The sequence below is a fragment of the Palaemon carinicauda genome, chromosome 30, assembly GCF_036898095.1.
Source record: "Palaemon carinicauda isolate YSFRI2023 chromosome 30, ASM3689809v2, whole genome shotgun sequence".
Taxonomy (NCBI): domain Eukaryota; kingdom Metazoa; phylum Arthropoda; class Malacostraca; order Decapoda; family Palaemonidae; genus Palaemon; species Palaemon carinicauda.
In genome coordinates, this window is record NC_090754.1 from 54716305 (window position 1) to 54725785 (window position 9481).

The 9481-nt window shown below is 38.4% G+C and overlaps 1 long non-coding RNA gene across 1 annotated transcript; it reads right to left on the reverse strand.

Moving 5' to 3' along the window:
- Window positions 1-808: 808 nt before the first annotated feature.
- Window positions 809-8956, reverse strand: LOC137623780 (uncharacterized). The gene is made up of 2 exons (XR_011040637.1): window positions 8892-8956; window positions 809-1708 (listed from the first exon to the last, which is right to left on the reverse strand). It is a non-coding gene; the product is annotated as an uncharacterized lncRNA (long non-coding RNA).
- Window positions 8957-9481: the final 525 nt, after the last annotated feature.

Here is a 9481-nt window from a genome sequence, read left to right on the forward strand (position 1 = left end):
CTGTATCCCCTCTGACATGATACACAAGGAATACAGATAAATATCACCCGGAAACCATTCCTGTGCACATTCTAATCAGTAATAATTAACAAAGCCAAGAGAAGCCGGCTTAAATTCCTAATGTGTGGTAACCAAATGAATCCAGAGAAAATGAGATCACGGCTTATGTAAATGGGGAAAGGTACTGATAAGACAGAGTACAGTACAATTGTAACCAGGCATGAATCACATTCTATTATTCCAAGGAATAAATCTAAGTGCATTATTAGCTTCCCTAACAAATTTGTTAAAAGTTTATGAGTATATCTAGCTGGTATAAATTTTATCTACAACCTTAGATTTGTTTCCAGCTCCAGTTGGTAAAAAGTACATTTAGTACAAGATTGGCCACCCTGGCTTTTAACGTAAAGCCCACAGTAGCGGCTTATCAAAACTGTCTTTAAAATTACAGCTGTTGAAAACTCAATCTGTAAAACTAACTGTCATATTTAGTAAACAAATACTGTCCAGTACCAAGCAGGAAGCCCTCTCCTACACAGCAATGCAAACAACAAACAAACCAACCTTCAGTTAAAGTTAATGAAGGTTTATTACAGATAAAATGTTGAACCATAGCCAGAGTGCCTTTTTCAAAAACTAATGGGAGATTGGGGCCATACAAGGAGTAAAGTCTGTACATTAAATCCTTGGAAATTTTCATTTTAGCTATTTAAAAAAACTTCATAAAGTTGAAATTTTAAAATACTTAAAAATATTAATGGAAGACCTGTTGCTTAATAAAGGTTTAGGAAAGATTAAAAGCCATAAGAAGAAGTGGCCAGTTTAAATTTCCTTGTTAAATTTCTACAAATAACAAACTTTATTTCAAAGCAATTTAAAATCTTGAAAAAAAACACAGTACAGTACTCTATTTACTTTGTACAGTATCAAAAAACAAATATTTCAGGTAAAACTGGACTCAACTGAGTTTACTGTAAGTTTACTGTGGTCTGCCGTCAAATGGATCAACCCCAAATTCTTCCTGCAACTGCCTCTGCAGAATTTTCTTATACCGAGGACTAAAGTTGTATTCTAGCTGCAAGAAAATCATCCATAATTCTCTCTTCATTCCTGGACATCCAAAGGGTGTGTTAATTACGCGATTCCACATAACACAGAAGAACGAGGCACCAAGTGTACTTCCTAACTTGATAGCGCAGTGTGCCCCCTCACTGGGAGGTGTGAATAAAATGTAGTGCGTCTCTGGGTACTCCCGTAGGACCCTAAGTTGTCTTTCCAAGGCTAAACTCCGGTAAAATTCTGAAAACTCGCATTTTCCTTGCACCTCCGTCCCTACACATTCGGTGTACTTCTTCCACTGCACAATTTTCTCTCTTCCTTCTTCACAGAATTTTTCAAACTCCTCCCCTTTGTCTGTAGTACTGGCATCCCTACCATGCTTCTTGCTTGGAGTTCTCTTCACAGCCTTCTCATTTTCCCTCCTTTCCATTTCCTCAGCCGTCTGCCTCATGACCTTCTTCCAAGAGCGCTTGATCTGATCAAAGTCAGTGTTTGCCCAGTCTGGCCCTTCACCCTGCACTGCCAGGAGCATTTCTTTTCGGCCCAAATCCGGTCGTTCTAGTTTCAGACGAACCATCAAAGAACAAAGATCGCCAACATTTTTAGACTCGGAAGACATACTTGAGAAAGCCAAAAAATCTGTAGCTTTCTGAAATACAGGAAAAATAACTAAGGTCACTTTCAGGTCAATATTTGCTTTCAAAGGTGTTTGTACAGGCACTGTATTGGAATTAAAAAACTTTGTTACTATGAAGCCAAGACAAAAAGGCAAGATATACAGTGCTTTAAATCTATTATCAATAATAAGTGAAGAAATTAATACAGGTTATCATTGTTTCCCTAAGTTTTAGAAACATATTTGCTTACTAATTCACTTAAAAATGGGAATTCTTTTGACTTCACACAACCATAACCTGAAATTCACCCTAGTTCTTCATTCCAAAATCAAAGACTGATGCAGAGACCTTCCATCCTATGATGAAAATTATCCTGTTCCTCCAAATATCAAGAATAAAGGCATACATAAAATACTTGAACATGAATTAAAAACCTCGAGTACTTGATTATCTACTTTAAGCCATTAAAAAGTACCTCAAGGTAGTGGGCTATGGAAGGTGTAATCCAATAGCATAGGTGGCACGATTATGAGCGGTAACACTGCATATACAAATTCAATCGAGTAGGCTTAAAGAAGGTAATTTTCAATTAGGAAGGAACAATTTTGTTATAAAGATATTGGTATGTGATTTAAAAGACTCCTGAGCACTAACTATGCTAAGAAACTTTGATCTGATAGCAATGCAATTGTTTCATGTGCTTGAGGTACCTCTCTTATTTTGTAACTTTATTCAGCAGCCATGTCCAGCATATAACTACTGTAGCGTTAAAAGATACATTGAAGAGTAAAGTCACTGAATATTTAACTTTCAACAGAACAGCACTTTAAATACAGTACAGTACTGTACAGTATAATTGTTCCTTATTATTATTATTATTATTATTATTATTACTAGCCAAGCTACAACCCTAGTTGGAAAAGCAAGATGCTATAAGCCCAAGGGCTCCAATAGGGAAAAATAGCCCAGTGAGGAAAGGAAATAACTAAATGATGAGAATAAATTAACAATATTTAATTCTAAAAACAGTAACAGCATCAAAACAGATACAACTACTAACGTCAAAAACAGACATGTCATATATAAAATATGAAGATTCATGTCAGCCTGGTCAACATAAAAACATTTCCTGCAACCTTGAACTTTTGAAGTTCTATTCAATTCTTATCCTTGAAAAGACTGTCAAGAGCTGTCTCAAGGTTATAGAGCGTTTAACCAATGATAAAACTACGTATAAGCTGCAGTGATAACGCCGAGATAGAATGGTCCAGAACTCTTGCAATTTGGTAACCTAACAAAATTGTCAACCATTTTTACCCCAGATATTGAACAACCTAAAAGAACATTAGGGGTCAAGATGTATAGCCCAGGTGATCAATGTGTCCAAGAAAGCCAAATGAACAGGTTTACAAGCAGTTCTTGCCAAGCTCAGAACTGCAAAAATTTACCAATAAAGTTTTCACTAATTTTCTTTATTATTTTTGTGTGATGTTTATCCATACACAATAGATCCTAAGATTAATGGTAGTAGTGTTAAGCCAAAAAGGAATGTTCTGTGATGCAATATAGAACAAAGAAAGGAGGCATTTGAAAATTAATAAAGATGTCTGACACTTCCAAATATACTATCAGCATGATATTGACAAACAAAGAAGCAATTAAAGAAATTAATGTAGCAAAATGGATGTACATTAAAGCATGAACCCAATCAAAAGAGAGAGAAACCCTTAATTCTTAAGGGAGGTCAGTTTGGAAATTTATGGCTGTGTGATGATCAATGGGTTGGTATAAATTTGGTATAATTCCACCATCCACCCCTGGCACAATCAATACTGTTGGATAATGACCAGCTCCGGCTGAATGCAGGAAAGGTGTACATGTCAAGGTGATCCCATGGGTGTTGGCAGGAGTCTTTGAACACATCCCATGGGTACAGGAGAAGGCAAGCAGAACACAGCGAGCTTCATGTTTTGCCAGGTGTCTAACTGTTTGATCCCATCCCTGGAAAAACCCACAGGGCAAGAAGCCTTTCCACTACACGAGGGTGTTGGGACCACACAGTCCTACAACATGCCCTAGTGACTGTGTGCGTCCGCTAGAACATTACACTTGCCCAGAATATACATTGTCGACTACTATAGCGTGAAACGCTGCCCAGATGTGCATCCACTTCATTAACTTAAATAGAGGGTACAAGACCATGCCACCTTGCTTGTTGACATAAGCCATTATAGCAGTGTCATCACTCCCCAACACTACCAAGTGCCTCCTCAAACTTTCTAGGAATACTTGAAATGTTTGGAAGGCGGCTAGCATTTTGAGGACGTTTGTGTATAAGCCTTTCTTCAGCCCATAAACCAGAGACTTACAGGTCATCAGGGTGTGCTCCCCGTACTCTCCTTCGACGCACCAGAGAACAATCCTGTCTGGAGGCAGAGTATAAAGTGGAACTCCCCTGCCGAGGTTTGCCTCGTTGAGCCACCAGAGCAGAACTGACCAAACTTCCTGTTCCACTGGAACAGGACAGAATGGGGAAACTTGTCGGCTGACATGTGATCCTTCAGACATCAATGAAGGGATCTGTTAAGAGGCCCCAGTGTGGAAAGTTTCTTCGAGGAGAGGTGACCGAGAAGACTGCCAGTGCCGAACTGTTACTTCTGTGTCTTGGATAGAAACGGTCCAACAACCTCCTGAGCATGCTGATGCGATTGTCTGAAGGAAAGACACTCCCTGCTACCATGTATATAAGTCACCCAGGTACTTCAATCTCTGCTTGGGTAGGAGATTAAACTTCTCCCAATTTACTGCAACACCCAGAATGCAACAAAATGTAAGAATCTGATCGATTCTGTAACAACTGCTTTGCCGACAAGGCCAGGATCAACCAATCATAGACATAGATCAACACACATATCCCTCGCAAGTGGGCACAAGCGGCTACTAAGTCGACACCAGTGTGAACACCTTGGGAGCTGTACACAGCAGTAGTCTTGAACTAGTACAGAAACAAGAAGCGGAGGTACATTTGAGAGTACTTGTGAACAGGCACTTTACTATGTGTGTCCTACAGGTCTATTGAAAGGAGAGAGTCTTCTTTGATGACCTATAGCAGACTTCTTAAGGTCAAACACTTCATCAACAGCCTGCACAGTCACGAGCAAAGAGCTTACAGCCTACAAAGGGGTCTGGCAAACACTACGGCTTCCATACAAACAACCGAACCCTAAAAAACTCACAGAGGCAGGTCAGAGGGCTCCCTGCTCCTGACACATACTCCACAGGGATTGATCCAGGGCGTATGTACAAGGGGCAGGAGCAGCTGCAGCAGCACGCGGCATCATCAGGGTCGTCTTGGCAAAAGTTTTGCCCACTTCTAGCTCTTCATGGCATATGCCTGCCGCTGCACAGGAGGCCACGACCTACACTGCGCATGTCAATGATTGTGAATGATCACAGCCCCTAAAAGACTGGCATAGAGTGTGGACCTGCAGCCAGTTTAGCCATAAACCAGTTACAGCGTCCAGCCTTCCCCTGGCAAACAAACTTTTTGTTAACATTCCATCATAACAACCAATCATTTCCTGTAATGGAAAAGGAAAAAGTTTGTGAAGGAACTGACAGTACATGCGTACTTGTCAGCAGCCTAAACAAAAGTGAAGCTCTCAGTCTGGGAATAGGGGCTTCTTGCCCCGCACCCTCTCCAGCTTGATAACCACTTGCTATTCCAGATTGAGCAACAGTCTCCAGCTAGTCCCAAAATAATCTCCCTAATTAAAGAATGAGGGTTTGCACACGGCGTAGGGACAATCAACTATAGGTATACAGTACCGTACATAATCTGGCTTTCTCCCATCTTTTCTTCCATAGAACTTTTCCCAGAAATGCTTAGCTTTCCCGTAAAATATATTTTTCTGAATCTAACTTTGGTAATGGAACATCAACAGCATTGTGCAAATATTGGCGGCATCACTCTCTAACCCATAGGTCAGGTTAGGTAGGGTACCTGAAGCCTCAACTAATATATAGTCAAATTCAGATTAAAAAATAGGATTACTGATGGATTCCATTATTAGAAGATTAAGAATACCTGTATCTCCGTTTAGTCGACATCAGAGCTTTTATACGAAAAGCTGCACGAAAGAAAGTAGATCGGTAAAAAGTAAAAATTGTATAAATAAAAATACCTAAAGAGCCATTAATTCTGTTATAAATACTCACTAGGTTGTTTTAAGGGAATGAGGGGGGGGGGGGGGGTTCAAGTTTCAATTCCAAAAAAGAGCACTACTGTATAGTAAACAGTGTACAGTGATACCTCTGGATACGAAAGTTTCTGCTTACGAAAAATTCAGGATACGAAAAGCGATACAAAGATTTTTATGCCCCAGTATACGAAAAAATTTTCAGGATACGAAAAGCTTACGAGATCCCAACTCGTCGCTGAGAGTACAGTACCTTTTTTTTCAGGGTATCAACCCTTAATTTAGGTGTACAGGTAACAATACACCTTCACTGATCCAAATGCTTAACATACAGTAACATAACTTTTATACAGTAGTAAAGAAAATGGACCGTTTTCTTAGGACTTGGAGAGGATAACTAGGCTATAACTACATTATTGAATAATCTCATGGTGGTTTCTGGAATGGATTAGGCTGTTTTTAACGGTTGGGTTAATTATTGAATGATAGAAATGGCTGCATTGCATGTTTATTACTACAGTTTAGCGTGTTTATGAAAGAAAAGGTGACTTTTTATAAGGCTTGGAACGGATTAGGCTATTTACATGTAAAACGCGACTCAGGATACGAAAAAATCAGGATACGAAACCGTATCCTGAACGGATTACTTTCGTATCCTGAGGCATCACTGTACTGTACTGTATTTCAACTTTATAACCACCCAGTGATCCTACAGCAAATCAAAGCAAAGGATTCAAGTAGGCTAGAACTTGTGATGGGATGATCACTGGGGTTATAGAAAGCCAGTAATTTTGGTATATACATGAAGAACAAGAGCCAATTAGTAGGTCACATCATTTTCTATAAAAAAAAAGTAGATAATCCTTCCTTTTATTATTTATTTCCCATGAATAACATTTAAGGAAAATTTCTTTTAACCCCCTTTCTCATCCTACAAGCTTGCGGGCCTCTAGTTGGGAATCTGGAGATTTGGGTGGGGAAATACCAAAAACCAGTGTTTTGCGGCAATAACAATTGCCACAAAAGCACACTAATCATAAAATAATCAGTAAAATACATAATTCACGTCCTGATGTTTTATGCACAGCTATCGCTCGCTGCACTTGTAAAATTAACATTAGGCTACATCAATGCTATGTTCTGGCTAGCGGTACATGATGTGCTGTGCGCGCAAGCCCTGTGGGATATTTTATGAATATTTTCACTTTTATATGAGCAACAATAGCTATATACTGAACAGAGCATTTTTAACAAAATTACCTTTGTCAAACCGCGTTCCATTAGCCAAAGAAACACTAAAATTACATCGCTTAAGCCGAGGTCTTTTCGTCACTACAAAAGCTTCACACAAAGGAATTCCTGTTGTAGTTGATCCTACAAATGGCTCCACAACACATTTTGCTAAAGAATTAGATTATCTTTTAAGCAAATTCAACCAATTCAATACCACCACTAGATAAAATTAGTTGTAACCTAAATTGCACTGCAAAAAAATCTGTAGGAATTGGGACGTTGTCAAAATCACTGCCCGAAGGGCTAGTCATGCCAGCCATTGCCATGGCTCCAATAAAACTAAATGCCAATTTTTCCTTCATTATTCAAGATATTCAGTCAAGGATACCCGTGGACAATGGACAAGTAACTTCATTACTCGGTTGAAAATTCCTCAAACATTAGTGAAAATTGGTTTTTTACTTTAGTCTTTTGTAATTGGTTATAAACCCATTACCTCTTAATGATGTCACAGCTCTCAGCCAATAATCTGTAATTGGAACTGCTCGTGTTTGCATAAGAAAGCGAGGTAAAAGGCTCATTAAAAGTAAGTAGATGAAACATCTCTCCAGCCTTCGGAAAAATTTAAGGCAAAAACTTAGGAGGCTCATTTCATTCCAACTCGATCAATTTCTCACACGACTATACTTTTCCTAAAACATTTCACATGTTTTCCATGTAGACGATTACTTTAATATGGAGTGCAGCAAGATTCTAAAGTTTTACCGAGAAAGTGTGTCATTTTCGAAGAGCGTAATTTTTTCTATAAGAAAAAGTAGTTTTTCCTAGGTTACATTGCCCTGTAATACAATACAATAATACTCTTCAAACTATACTAAATTTTTTTTAATGAAGCGCATTTGCACCGACTCGCAGCGGTGTCCTTTTAGCTTGGAAAAAGTTTCCTGCTATCCGAGAGTGGTTAGACTTATCTTGTCCAACCAATCAGCGATCAGGAAACATTTCCGAGCGAAAACGGCACTGCTGCGAGTTGGTGCGAATCTGCCTCACTAAAAAGAATTAACTATAGTATAGCATGCAACATTGCCATCCTACCAAGGTAGGGATGGGGGTGGGGTTGGTCTTAGGGGACCCTTCAAGTCCACATGCCACTCAGTAGCCATTGTCTGGCACTCCCTGGTCCTAGAGGGGGAGCGTCTTGGACCTTGATATGTACATATAGTCAGTCTCTAGGACATTATCTTGACCTTTACTTTGAGCCTTGCCTCTTGTCACTCACGAGTAACCTTTAAAACCTTTAAATACAAGCATAAAAGAATCTCTTTGCTTTTAAACCCTTTCGTGCTGGCTATATTCATATGACAACCAAATACTTTAACTTAACTAATAAAGGTCAGTGTAAACCAATATAGCCTAACCTTAATAGAGGTCAGTGTAAACCAATATAGCTTAACCTAATACTAAGGTATCAGTCAACTACACGGACATAGCCTATGTTGCAACCTTAATAAAGTTTCAATATTCCCAGCGTAGGTCTAATATAGATATATGAAATGTAATAATAAAGTCATTAAAAAGTAATCCAGTAATTTGAAAATGTAACTATGTTACAAATGCGGTGGTAAAGTTAGAAGCCTATATGACCCATTAACAATGTCATTAACAGTCTTACCACAGTCAAGTTTATAATTAGCGTAATATCACAGATCATAAATTCAATAATATTATATCAAATCATGAATTCACACACTTTTAAACATATTTAACTGATAAATTAACTTACCTTCTACAAATAAGCGTCAGTCCACGTCTGAAGATGGATTCCTAATAGAACGAAGTGAATACTTCAGGGTTACCAGATTATTTCCACTGGATTATCGTACATGAACCTTAAAATTATCGTTTTTTTTTAACCAAAATTATCGTACACACTTTCAACATGTTTATTAAGCAGTAACATATATAACTTATTTCAAGGTATTTTAGTATAATTGTTTAATCAAACACACGCACACACACATTTGTATATACCTAAGCTATGTATCGTACATCGTACTGGACCTAAAATAATGTACATGTACGATAATTATCGTACGAATGGCACCCCTGGAATACTTCCTTATTTTCTATTTATGTTTTAAGCTTCAGAAAATGAGCATCCAGCGGGCCAATCAGAAAGCTTGTTTACGTAAAGACATGTTCTGATTGGTTAGAATAGTTTCGCTCGCTGTGATAGCGAATACGACAATTTGTGGGCAGTTCAATCGTTAACTATAATGTTATACTTTAGGCTTTAGTAAATGGGTATTCGATGGGCCAATCAGAAAGCATGTTTACGTAAAGACACGTTTTGATTGGTTAAAGATTTTCAGT